The sequence below is a fragment of the Tenrec ecaudatus genome, chromosome 18 (genome assembly GCF_050624435.1).
Source record: "Tenrec ecaudatus isolate mTenEca1 chromosome 18, mTenEca1.hap1, whole genome shotgun sequence".
NCBI lineage: Eukaryota > Metazoa > Chordata > Mammalia > Afrosoricida > Tenrecidae > Tenrec > Tenrec ecaudatus.
The window spans coordinates 52,144,925-52,159,796 of NC_134547.1; the positions used below are offsets into that span (position 1 = coordinate 52,144,925).

Consider the following 14,872-nt stretch of genomic DNA (forward strand, 5'->3'; position numbering starts at 1 on the left):
ACATATATACACACCTAGAAAGCACAACAGGTTAGCCACTACAAATTTAAATGGAACTTGAACAATGTGGGAAAAGCCAAGGTGTGGTAAAGATGAGCCAAGTTTCTGTGCATCAGTTATCGGTTCCTGGTGCTTCATCTCTTGATATAGGAGACAATTTTCGCTAATACCAAGTGGAGATATGAAAGAAAGCACTCAGTTGCCAGGACTGCACAGGAACCAAGGGCCGGTGAACACTAAACACTGCTGAGAGCATCCACCCCAGGAAGGACTTTACCTTCCAGGAGCTCCAGACTAGCACCACCCCCAGTGCTCACATGGCTGACTTTGTCCTCAGTGTTCCATTTGGCACAGCAAGTGGCAGTGTCTCCACCACCTATGATGGTGATGCAGCCCCTGGAAGTGGCTTTGACCACCTCATCCATGAGAGCTTTTGTTCCCCAGGCAAAAGCTTCCCATTCAAATATCCCCACCGGTCCATTCCACACAATCTGCTTAGCACGACCAACAGCCTCAGCATACTTCTTGCTGCTCTCAGGACCACAGTCCAAGCCCATCCATCCAGCAGGTATGCCGGAGGTCACAGTGGCTTGGCCAGTCTTGGCATTCTCATCAAACTTGTCCGCAGTGACAAAGTCAACAGGTAAGGTAATCTTCACACCATTCTTCTCCGCTTTGGACATTAGGTCCTTGACAATCTTCGCTCCCTCTTCATCAAACAGAGAAGTGCCAATCTCCATGTTATTGAGCACTTTAAGGAAGGTAAAAGCCATTCCACCGCCAATAATCATCTCATTAACTTTATCCAGCATATTATTGATCAGTTGGATCTTATCTGCAACTTTAGCTCCGCCCAGGATAGCCAGGAAGGGTTTTTCTGGGCTCTCCAAGGCCTTGGAAAAATAATTCAGCTCCTTCTTCATCAAGAAACCACCAGCCTTCTGTGGCAGATTCACTCCCACCATGGAACTGCGAGATCGGTGAGCAGTGCCGAAAGCATCGTACACATAGACATCCCCGAGCTTGGAAAGGGAAGCCTGGAAGGCTTCCACGTCGGCTGGCTTGGCTTTCACCTTGTTCCCAGAAGCATCTTCCCCCTTCCCTTCCTCCTCTACATGGAAGCGGAGGTTCTCCAGCTGGATGACAGACCCAGCCGCTGGGTCAGCACAGGCTTTCTCCACCTCCGGGCCCACGCAGTCCTTCAAAAAAAGGACATCCTTGCCCAGCAAAGATCGCAGTTCTACAGCAACAGGCTCTAAGGAGTATTTGTCAGGCATGGAGATGCCACCGGGGTGGCCCAGGTGGCTCATAAGAACAACTGACTTGGCTCCATTGTCCAAGCAGAACTTGATGCTTGGGATGGCAGCCTTGATCCTCTGGTTGTTTGTTATCTGGTTATTCTTCATAGGAACATTAAAGTCCACCCTCATGACCACACGCTTCCCTTTCACGTCCAGCTTGTCCAGCGTAAGCTTGTTAGAAAGAGATATCTTGGCAATACAGCAGTGGCGAGTGGCTGGGAGCTAGGCAGCGGCAGCGCCCAGAAGCAGGACCAAAAATATATTTTGTTTAAACTATTTAAGAAAATTTAAACAGTCACACTAATTATTAAAAAGGTGGATTTTAAGCTAATAATTTTTAAACAGTAAAGTGAATCAAAAACTATTTATTAAATTTTGGAAGCTGTGATGCTTTCTGATACTATTTTTCGTGATGATCTCTAATAACAATAGAAAATATATAAATTAGTGAATCCATGCAATAACATATCATTAAGTATATGTTTCTTACAACATGTTTAATATCCTTGGGACTTAACAGATTTTCTGCCTTCCTTGAAGTGGCATTTGAGTCCAAAGAAACAACTGAAAAATCAATAGTTTTATAATTTATTAACCATGTTATTTATGCAAGTACATATCATCTTTGAATCTCATTCTTAAAATGAACATTTGCATATAGTGGGTATAAAATATTTTGCACATCTAGTGGATGTTGAAATGATTTATGGTTCTAAATAAACAAGTTTCTGGTACAATTAATTGATTAGCTAATATTTCCTTTTTCATTCCATTAAAAAAATCCATTTTGAAAGCCTCCACTATTGCTTTGTACTTTGTATGAATTATAAGTGAAATGAATGACAGCACAGTATTCAAAATAACATAGTTTGGGGTTCATATAGAAGATAATTCTATCTTAGCAAATTTTTGAAAAGTAACATTTTTAGTCCATTTCCAAAGTATCAGAGCATCATTTGTAAAACAATGAATTGCAAATTCTACCATCCTCACACCTGGGTTTACTATTCAGAGCACACTCTAGTTCAAGCTACCACATCAGATTCCCAGGTCAATTTTTGCTCACTTGTAATTTGGAGGAACATGGTGGTTACTCATTGGGCTGCTAATCTCAAGGTGAGCTGTTGAAACCACCAGAGGATCCAGGGGACCCGGTCCTATTGGGTCACTAGGAGTCGAAATCCACTCAATGACAGTGAGTTTGGTTGGATCTGTAGTTTACCATTTTAAATCTGGGTCCCTGCAGGTTATAGAAATGTGTTCGATATGGTTCTGATTCACCATGTCTCCAATGTCTTCAGTGACTGCTCAATGACTCGAATTGTAGTTGCTCAAACAAGAGAAGCTGCAAACAGCACTGAGCTTGATAAGTGAGTGTCTAGAAAGAGTCACTCAGATAAAAGGAGGGGGTCATGGGGACACAGTGGAATCGAGGGACTCAATTCAGGTAAAGAGACCAGAATATCAGAAGTTAACATATGACAGCAGTGTCAGCATTATAATGAGGATATAATAAGCAATAGTCTATCATGTATATGAATCAAAGTAGTAGAATTTTTAGATTGTGATTTCATTGTTTGTTAAGCGAATCATCAATTTTGTTTCACAGAACGTTTTTAAGTAGATAAATTTGGGTGATCCACAGTGACAAAATTAGCCCATTTCATCCTCAAAATTTTTTCATATCATTATATGCCTATTACACAAATGAGAAAATTATGAAATTGAATCAGCATAATTTGAACATACTTGTGTCTGTCTTTTAAAGCACATATATTGTGTTAACCTTCTATTCAACCAGGGTATATTGTTTATTCTCTAAGATTCTTGGAATGTTCAAAAACAGATTATTTATAAACTCACACAATTATGTCCTATGATAAATGATTGAACACATTGACCACTGGCAAATAAAAGTAGATATATTCCCTACCCCACCCCAATGAAAATTGCAGTCTAATGGGGCAGACAAATATTAACTAAATATTCATTTATGTAAATTCCAAGTTTTAACTATAATTGTGATGAATGAGGTATGCACGGTGCTCTGAAGTGATTAATGAAGAAATGTAGATGACATTATCTAAATGACCAAGAATGACTTGGAATGAAAGGATAGACAAGTTAGCCTAGTGAGATGGGAGATTCGGGCTTTCCAGGCAAAAGCAACATTAGGATAGATGTTCTATGATAGGAAGGATGTTGGTTGTGAATGAAGAATTGAAAGCATCTATAACGAGACAGCAGAAAACAAGCATCCATATAGAGTGGTAAGCAGGAACTAGACTGGGCAGAGCCTTGTAGCGAAACAAAGCCTTTAGAACTTCACATGTGGGGCAATGGGAATTCACGGGAAAGGTTTCAGCCAGGGAATGCCATGATAAAGGTGCCTTCTTTGAAAAAACAACAACAACAAAACAATGGCTGCAACTGATCTTTCCCAGATATAAACATACTTCCAAGAAGAAGCTAATTAACTGTCAGAATCACTCTTGGACTGTAATTATCTTGGCTATCAGAAGAGGGATTGAGAATTATCTTCATGGATGCCTTAATCACTAGAGAACTGTTCCACTTGATCAATGCTCAGAGTTCTGTTAGTGCTATCTACTTTACAATAACAGGACATCCCTAAGGGTCATTCTTGTTCACTTGACTGCACACTTCATAATTATTCACCCCCCAAATTCTAAGCTGGTGTGGATTTCCAAAACTCAAAGGTTGCCTTAAAATACTTTCACAACATGGAGTTATCAATGGAATCATTAATTAAATTACCTAATAGTAAAATTTAGGAATCAATTACAAAAAATAATTAAAGTAATGAGACTAGCAACATTTAGAAGATAGCATAAAGAGAGCAATTGTGTGAAATGGCAATTGTCCTTGGACACACTTAATAATTACAAACAGTTAACTGGATTATTGGCTCCCAAACGGTCCCATTGGAGTGCTGAGGACAGGAAATACTCATTTCCCTAGCCCTATTTTAAATTCCTTTCCAGAAATAAGCAATACATATTAATTTATAAGATACATTGAAGGTATTTAATAATGTTATTTTTGTTAAGTACAAATGACATCTTGGCCTTTGAATAGATCCTTAGGCTGCAATATTCATTGACTTGCCTAAACGATCTTCAGCTTTTCAAATCATTGTTCTCCAAACTAGTAAAGATGGGCCCATTTTAGGTGGATCACGTGAAATGTAATATAAAGTCCTTCGTTTTGGTGTCAGTCGTGGAGCGTTCTAAAGCCAGCTCCGCACATGCAGACAGAAGATGACCTTAATTGCTTGATTTTACCTTTCACAACCAGGCACATTATTCAATCCCATGACAAAGATTATTCAATCTTTGAAATTAAATACACTATCATTGTCAGTTCTTTGCGCACTTGCAGGTACTTAAGGAACTTATTTTAAGAGTAGTAGTAGTAGTAGCATGCTATCTTTCAAGTAATTTTAAATCCTTGGAATCATTTTTTAAACATAATTAAATTACCTCTGTGCCTTAACCCTCCCACCCCACCACCCTCGCCTCCTTCCCTTCAGGATATTGGTCTATTTATTTTATTGCCAGAGCTATGCGTACCATCCTGTTTTCCTGTTGGCCTTGCCTGACAATGGTCTCAAAGTAATGTCTGTTAAACACTAAACTCTATTCTTAAATCTTTTCTTGATAGCATATGAATACTCTTTCTCCCAACTTTAATCATGATTAAGTTCTGTAATTTTGGTCCTTATTTTCATTGTATTTTTTCTACCTCTACCCAGGAGGAATTTGGCACAGACTCAGATGACAAAGATATGGAAACAAATAGTTGCAGACAGACATGCAAAGAGCATGGCTGTTACCTCTGACCTTGAATACCAGGCTAATCTGCTCTAGTGGTCCCAAAGAAAATATATGGGATTTCCTGGAATTCCTCGTCACTTTAATTGGTCATCTCTTCAATTGGGCTCTTTTTACTGATGATTCAATAAAAATAAAAATAAAGACTTGTCTTTGAGTTAGCAAATTCAGGGGCTCCGTAAGGTTTCCAGTGGCTGATTTGTTAGAAGTAAGCATTAGACCTTTGGTCTAAGATCTTAAATTGAACTTGGAATTTAGCATTCAGTTAGCATCTTAATGTAACCTTAATGCCGCCTGTCCTTTACTTTTCCCTTTTCACATTTAGTAATATCCCTTTGATCTGATCTCGTTGTCTCTGAAAGTATTTGTTTCTACTTTCTTTTTGTTGTTGTTGTTTTTAACAGCTTTATTAGCACTTTATCACATGTCACATAATTCAGTAATCCAGTCATAGTGGGAAGAGTTGTGCAATTGTCATATTCAATTCTAGAATATTTTCTTCCATGTAATCATTGTTATACGTGTAACTTTTTCTAATTGTGGCCAAAATGTACACAACAGAACATTCTCCAGGTCCACAACCCTTTCCCCTTCCCCTATGGTAACCATTGGTCAAGTTTGGTTTCTTTATTTTTAAATCATTTTGTTAGGGGCTCATACCACTCATCACAATTCATACATACATCAATTGTGTAAAGCACATTTATACATTCATTGCCCTCATCATTCTCAAAACATTTGCTTTCCACTTAAGCCCCTGGCATCAGGTCTGCATTTGTTCCCCTCCCTCCCCACTTGCCCCTCACTCATGAACCCTTGATAATTTATAAATTATTTTGTCATATCTTTCCCTGTCCGATTTCTACCTTCACCCACTTTTCTGTTGTCCATCCCTCAGGAAGTAGGTCACCTGCAGATCCTTGTAATCGGTTCCCCCTTTCCAATATGCCCTCTCTCCACACTCCCAGTATCGCCACTCACAACAATGATCATGAAGGGATCATCCATCCTGGATTCCCTGTGTTTCCAGGTGGGAGGAAAGGTAGTAGTGTTAACAAACCCAGGAAAAGGAGAACAACAAGTGATCCAAATCAGTGGTTAGGAGGGTGTAGGAGGCCTGGTAGGGGATGATCAGGGATAATGTAGCCAAGAGGAATTACTGAAACCCAGATGAAGACTGAGCATGAGAGTGGGACAAGAGGAAAGTCAAAAGAAATAGAGGAAAGAACTAGAAGGCAAAGGGCAATTATAGAGGTCTAGATAAAGGCATGTACACATGCACTACATCTATATGTAAGGATGAGAAAATAGATCTATGTGTCTATATTTATAGGTTTAGTATTAAGGTAGCAGAAGGACATTGGGCCTCCATTCAAGTACTCCCTCAATGCAAGAATACTTTATTCTACTCAATTGGCATTCTGTGATGCTCACCTTCCCAATACAACCACTGAAGACAAAGTGGGTGAATAAGCAAATGTGGTGAAAAAAGCTGATGGTGCCCGGCTATCAAAAGATATAGTGTCTGTGGTCTTAAAGGCTTAAAGGTAAACAAGTGGCCATCTAGCTCAGAAGCAACAAAGCCCACATGGAAGAAGCACACCAGCCTGTGTGATCACCAGGTGCCGAAGGGATCAGTTATCAGGCATCAAAGAACAAAAAATCATATCATTGTGTGCTCACCTCCACAATACGAGTGCTGAAGACAAATGGTGCATAAGCAAATGTGGTGAAGAAAGCTGATGGTACCTGGCTATCAAAAGATATAGCATCTTGGGTCTTAAAGGCTTGAAGGTAAACAAGCGGCCATCTAGCTCAGAAGCAATAAAGCCCACATGGAAGAAACACAGCAGCCTGTGTGATCAAGAGGTGTTGGAGGGATCAGATATCAGGCTTCATCAGAACAAAAATCATATCATGGTGAATGAGGGGGGGAGTGCAGAGTAGAGACCCAAAGCCTATTCGTAGGCCACTGGACATCCCCTTACAGAAGGGTCTTGGCGAGGAAACGAACCAATCAGGATGTGATGTAGCAATGATGAAACCTACAACTTTCCCCTAGTTCCTAAATGCTTCTATCATTATAATGATCCCAATTGTACCTTACAAATCTGGTTAGACCGGAGGATGTACACTGGTAAAGATAGGAATTGTTTCTACTTTCTGGTGGGACATCTTTGCACTTCATTTGGGCTGACTGGGGTTGGGGGTAGATTTACCTTAAGTGAAGTTGCTGCATCCCCAGGTTAGTCCAGGATTTCAGAAAACTGGGCAAGTTCAGGAACCAACTTTAGAGGGAACCTCAGAGTAATCCCTTTCTTCCTGCTTTCGGCTGAAATGATATTTTATAAAGCGAGAGTCAGAAAAGTTGAAAAATCATTTCCCACTGCTCACAACCAGCAGTGTGCTCTTTTGTATTTGAAGCTCCCTAATTTAGAATCTTCAAATAATAGGACTCTATTCCAATAACAAATCCATCCAGTTATTAGGAGAGACAAAGGGATACACTTTCTACATAAAGATGTGACCGGATTAGAAACGAATGGGGAGCATCTGAAATTTAAGGAAAAATATATTTTCTTCTCTTAGTTAGCAATTAGACAGCTGTATTTTGCACAAGCTAAAATTGATACCGGGAATACTGTGCTCAAGTTGCTTGAGCTAGAAATAGACTTTGAATGTAAGTTAGGGTAGAAGCTTCTTCCTGGGGGTCCATAATACTACTGTCAGTACCAGGACTGTATTTCCACATTCACGGGGAAGTGAAGGCTTGCCTTCATTTAAATTGTGTGTCTGTTTTTCCCTCTCTCTCCCTCCTTGTGACTCTTCCTCCAGTTCTTTTTCTCCTTTTTTCTTTCTTCCCTTTCCTTCCCTTCTTCAATTTTGTCAACTTCAAAAACCAGGAGGGTAAATTGAAAATAAAAATTGAAAACACATTCCATGGTAAAAACTGAAAGCAATTAGAATGAGTGGAATAGATGTTCAACAATTTTGAGCAAGAGTGTTATGCAATATAGATTTATCATCATCTCTCATCTATTGAGCTATATAGCTATCTTCTTATTATCTGCTAATATATCACAGAGGGGTGGGATTAATTTAAACACTAACACCCAAATAGCAATGGCTTAGCACTTGGGACTGTGTAGTTCATGTTTAACCAATACCATTAAAAGAAAATCTTACTACATATAGGAACTAGAAACAGGGAATCCAGGGTGGATGATACCTTCAGGACCAGTGGTGTGAATAGTGATACTGAGATGGTGGAGGGGGGATGGGTTGGAAAGGGGGAACCAATTACAGGGAGCTATATATAACCTCCTCCCTGGAGGATGGACAACTGAAAAGCAGGGGAAGGGAGATGCCAGACAGTGCAAGAGATGAAAAATAATAATTTATACATTATCAAGGGTTCATGAGGGAGTGGGGAATGGGGAGGGAGGAGAAAAATGAGGAGCTGATGCCAGGGTCATAGGTGGAGAGCAAATGTTTTGAGAATGATAGGGACAATGAGTGTACATATGTGCTTTCCACAATTGATTTGTGTATGGATTGTGATAAGAGTTTTTATGAGTCCCTAATAAAATGATTAAAAAGCAAGAACATCTTACATTTAAAATTAATTAGCAAACAATGCGGTTTTTTTGGTGGTGGGGTATATGCAATCTATAATTCTTACCTGTAAGATTATACTCTGCTCAAAAGAAGGTACTAAGGCCAATATTAATGAATACATTAAATATTTAGAAAAAATAGATTATAAAGACTGCTTATGAGGCTACTTGGGTTTATTTCATAAAAGGTTTTAAAAGAACAAAAATATAAGTAGGGAAATAATAGCATCTTCTGCCTTCTGATTTGGCTCATATGTAGGAGGAGGAAGATTACATTGTGATTGCGCAATTGGGGGTTGGTTTCATGCATTATAGCAAAACCACACTTTATGGAACCTTGAAGGAAAAAAACACAGCCTGTTGCATGACAAACCTTCCATTAGCATTTTATTGTGCTGATGATATATCAATTACTCATACATTCTCAAAGTCCTTTGAGTCACTCCATTTTGAGGAATGTCTTAATAATATATGTAATAGCATCTTACCTGTGGTAGTAATATTATTGATCTAACGCCATTAACATCTGCAGCATCTTGAAGACCCATTACCTGCTTGAATAGCAGCCCTGCCTGGCAAAAGCACATCACTTTCTCTGTTAAAGTTTGGCAGACAACAACACACAAAAAAGCAATTTTCCCTGCTACGGTGTCTGTCTGCCTGCTTGATAATGTCAATCAATAAGTGAATTCGCTTTCCTACAGATGCTGGTAAACAAGATGTCTGCTCCATTTGAGATGCAAACAAAAAAAAGGAGAAAGGAGCCAAGATATGGGCTGATCAGAATAATGTGTAGTGGATGATGTCTAGTGGCAATTTTGGGGGAGATTAAGAATGGAGAGAAGTTGAAAAGTTGATCCTATAAAGAAAATATTGACTAAATCATCCATGATGGGGTACTGAGGAAAAAACAAATGAATACAAACACAGGAGATTCACTTCTTCATGGTTTTAGGATGTAAAGGCATTTCGTGCAAAACAAATTTTTAAATATTTAGGTAGAAGATTTATTCCATTAACTTTAATCTAGCTATCTATGAAAGTGTTTCTCCAGTTAATTAGCTAGTTAAATATTATTGTATTTCTTTGTCCACACACCCATATATCTATTATCTAAATCTCTATATAAATATGAGACAGTGGTGTTATAAGGAGAGGTACTATTTTTAGTAAACATTGGAGGCAATGGGGCAGTTAAAAAATACCTTAGAGATTTGAGCCTTTTTATTTTTGATAATTGACAAATCCATAGAAAATTCTGCAATCAGTCACACTGGGTATGCAGAAGGTAGACAGAGGTATACTTCATGATCCCACTACAAAGATCCCCAATCTAGAATTGAGATGGATGGAGATTGGGGATGCTACTAAAATTGTGTATTTTTATTCAATTTTACATACTAATAAAGGTTTTACAATAATCATCTGCAATGCATTGGGATCTACATTTGTGTGATTCCTTGAAGACGAATGCTCTCCACTGTCCAACACTTGTCTTCCACCCATAGAAGTCAGCCTGTTGGGGCCAACAGAACAGAAAAGGGAAGGTGTGGAACAAGCTCATGTGTGTTTAGGGGAAAAAAAACACTAAATGTGACACCAATTTACCTTGAAGTCCTACCACAGGTATAAGGTTGCCCTATCTTGCCATCAAGTAAATGGATGCTCCATTAAGAAGAGTAGCAACCACCTAAGATCACGCAATTCAATATGTGTGATAGCCAGGTTAATGTCTGTTCACTGACACATGTCACTTCTGTTAGGGAGCTAGAGGTAGAACTAGGGCTTTTCCCTCTACATGCCAAAGCCTCCCTTCCTCCTTACAGGAAATTGGAAGCTCCTTAAGCCTAGAAGGTATGCTCACATTCAGATCTTTGAGACAGGAAGCCAATACACATGGGTGGGCCCTACTCTGGGCTAGGTGAGTTTAGTTCAGTCAATGGGGTCAACCTGTACCATCCACCATGCCTCCCAACAGAGGACCCTGAAAAGCCAGATTTGGGTACCCACCACCATCTTTTCCTGTGGTTTCCCTGTGCCCTGACGGTGCCTGTGTAACACCTGGAACATCTTCTGTCCTTTATAAAACAGACTTGGATCACAAACCAGGCTTCAGAGTGAATTCTTCCTCTTGCAAGAGGCCAATGACTGAGGTATTCTCACCTGCGAAACCTAACACTTCTATGAAAGTCAAAAAGGAAGGGTTGGAATAACTCAAGGAATCCCTTGATGATGCAAACGTTTAGCATGCTTGGTTGGAAAGCTCAGAAGCACAATTCCACATGGCTCTGTCTTGGAAGACAGGTCTGGGCATCTAGCTCCCCTAGATCAGCCATCTAAAACCTGTGGAGCACAGAACTACTGTGCCATACATCGGCTCATCTTAAGTCGGAACGGACATGATGGACACTAGCAGGTTAACTTTGATTGATTGCATGAAGACCACTTGTTAGTTTGGGGCACGTTGTAAATAAAGGCTTTTGCTGCTCACCCACACATTGAGTAGAATTGCAATTGCATCTCACGCCTGTATATTTGTGGGGTTGGGAAAAGAGCTTTATCCCCCCTAAAAGAGGAGACAATGAAAACTTGAAGAGATCATAGAGTTTTTCACCCTGTCTTGAATGTTCCCTTATAACCAGGATGTCCAAGCTTCTGCCCAATTTTCCCTACACCTCAAAATATTATCCAACATTATACTTCTATCATTAAACTCCCGTAGTTTTTGCGACACAATAAGTGTATATATAAATAGCACACCCTTCCCACACAAGCTGCTTCTAATAATTGTAAACTCTATTTTCATAATGTTTATGTGTTTTGATTTGTGGATAATTCCAGGGCCTACAAAGTACATATTAATACATTATTAACTGATTCCCTAGTAACAACTGCTTATGACCTTTTCAAAAACGGAGATAAGCTGGCGAGAGCATTCCCATGCAAACTAATAAAGGTCACTCAGAGTTTATCATTTAATTTTCATAATGCAGATGTCAACTAAAGCCTCCCGAATAAAGTGTATATTTTGAAAAAGAGAAGCTGACATCACACATTCTACTAGTCAGATTGCCACCGTGATTTTTGGTGAATGTTCTCTAGCAAATTCGGAAGATTTTCTTCCCCCAAGAGAAAAGTAGATCTAATGAAGAAGAAAGGCAATTGGGTTTCAATTGCCATGTGTATATGTCCCAACCACCTCATTTCACCCCCAACGTAACTATGATCCAACGCTACCTCTGGAGTAGGAATAGCCACTGTCCCGTTACGTCCTACTGTGCCCTATTTGTTGTTGTTAGATGCTGTTCAGCCAATTCTGACTCAAAGCAACGCCGTGCACAACAAATGCCCTGTTCTCGGGCAATTTTCACGACCATTGTTATGGTTGAGCCCACTGTTATGGTTTTTGATTTCCCTCTACTTTCTGTCCTTCTCCAATAGTGTCCCTCTGATAATCTATGCAAGGTCCCTGTGACGCCTTCCCATTCTTCTCCCCTCTGAAGCACATTCTGACAGTACTTCTTGCAAGACAGGCTTGGTTGTTCTCTGGCACTTCATGGTGTATTTCAACAGCACTGTATTTCTTCAGCAGCACTGTACCTCAAGGACATCCATTGTTGGGTATCTCTTATTCATTGCCCAGTTTCACATGCATATGAGGTGATTGAAAATGTAAATGGACTTGAGTGGATACAGCTGAGGCCTCAAAGTGATTTATTTGCCTTTTAACTATTTAAATAGGGCTTTTGTTGTTGTTGAAGGTTTGCTCCATGTAATAAATCAGTCATAGGAATTCTTGACTGTTACTACCATGGACATTGATTATAGATCCAAGTAAAAGGAAATCATTGACAACTTCAAAATTTCCTCATTTATTACAATGTGGCCCAATCACCTAGAAGTGAGGAACTATTTTTTTATAATAATAGGTAAAAGGTGTAATCTGTACTATACCATACACACACACACACACACACACACACACACACACACACTAAGAAAACCAAATTCTTCACCATCAAATTGATTCTGACTCATAGCAACCTATAGGATAACGTAAAACTGCCCCTTTGGATTTCCAAGACTTTAAATCTTTATGAGACGAGCCAGCCTCAACCTTTTCTCCACTTGACCCACCAATCTTGCAGTTAGTAGCTCCATGCATAGCTCACTATGCCACCCTGGCTCCTTAATCCATACTGAGTTAACTACAATAAGAATGCTTGATTCGTTTTCACACAACTGCCAGTTGGTTGGATTCAGCCGTGTAGTTCTGGTCCACTTTCTGACACTCCAAATGGGATCACTGATGTGTCTTTATTGAACTGTGAGTTTAATTGGAGCGATGGTATCCAAACAGTCTCAGTCACATCGCTGGGGCTTTGGTTCTGACAGGCTACTGGGGGAATTATGATTTCCCTCTATGTGAGCTCTTTTGGTCTCCCTCTGCTTGCTCATTAGTTGGGAGATAAGCCCGCATTTCTCTACATCATGCCTGGTTTGTAAAGGAATAAAAACAAAATCTGCCCAGCTCCTATGGAGTAAACCCAGAACAAATACAATGTTATTTCAGCCTGCCTCTATCTGGTCAGACAAGTTAGAGCAGTGCTTCTCAACCTGTGGGTCGTGACCCCTTTGGGGGCGGGCAGGGGTGTGTGTTGAACAACCCTTTCACAGGGGTCGCCTAAGACCATTGGAAAACACATAAATATTCCACAATATATAATTATATATTATTTTGTGATTAATCACTATACTTTAATTATGTTTAATTACCAGTATGTTCAATTCATAACAATGAAAATACATCCCGCATATCAGATATTTACATTAAGATTAATAACAGTAGCAAAATTATAGTTATGAAGTAGCAACAAAAATGATTTTATGGTTGGGCATTGCCACAACATGAGGAACTCTATTAAAGGGTCGCAATATGAGGAACTGTATTAATGGGTCACAGCATTAGGACTGTTGAGAACCACTGAGTTCGAGGGACAGAAAGAGACTCTACCACTTACTTCAAGAGAAGACTGCCCTGCCCATATAGGAAATGAGGGGGTTCTTAATGGTCAATTTTAGGGCTCATCTTTTATACCTGGAGTCACCCAAACTCCCAACTGAGGCAAAGGTTATTTCAGGCTTCAACCAGAGACTTCATTCCAAGAATATCACAGACTATCCTGCTGCCCAGGAGAGAGCTGCCTATGTTTACAGAAGAGGATGTTTAAAGACATTCAAAATCAGACCTAAAAGATGATGGTTGATTTGAAATTTTCTGAATGTTTTTTTTTAACTACTATGAGTTAGACAATGAGTGGTCCGTGCTCTGCCTACACCGCTATTGTCATGACTGGGACGCATGAATTAGGCCTGTCATCATGGAAAACTGAAACTCCAAATTGGGAACTGCAACTCGTAGTGACTCTATAGGATGGGGTACTTCCCCTATGAGGATCTGAGACTCTTTCCTGGAGTAGAGAGCTTTGTCTTTCTCCCAAGCATTACAGAAACCCAGCAAAGTCTTCCTCACAAAAGGAAGAACCCTTTTGAACATACATCGAGCAACTATTATGTACCACACACTCCCCATATGCTTGCTCATTTATATCACAAAGTACAGATAATATTCAGTTGACACTTCATTTGCTTATTCAGCCTGATCTTTAGCTCAATGTGTAATATAGCCTAGGCATTACTTAAGGAACCCTGGTAATGGAGACTATTGGCTGCAATAAAGATTCACAACCTCAGAAACTCTGCATAGGGTCAACATGTGTTGGAATTGGCTTGGTGTTAGTGATAGTAATACAGGGTTTAAGTGCTTGGCTGCCATACTTGAAAGCATGTTTCTTTTGAACCTGCTAGCCATCCCATAAGAGAACATGTCAGTCAGTGTATGTAAAAAGTTGCAGTCTTGGGGCAATGAGTGTGTAAGTGTGATTTACTCAATTAATGTATGTATGGATTGTGATGAGTTGTATGAGCCCCTAATAATTTTTTTTTAAGTTGCAGTCTTAGAAGCCCAGTGGGGTAGGACTGCTGTCTTTGACCCATGGTTTCCCTGTAAGGTGAAAGCCAACAAGAGCAAAGAGTTCGA

At 39.7% G+C, this 14,872-nt stretch overlaps 1 pseudogene; it reads right to left on the bottom strand.

Moving 5' to 3' along the window:
* Window positions 1–158: 158 nt before the first annotated feature.
* Window positions 159–9,320, bottom strand: LOC142431742 (phosphoglycerate kinase 1 pseudogene; annotated as a pseudogene).
* Between the last annotated feature and the right edge of the window lie 5,552 nt (window positions 9,321–14,872).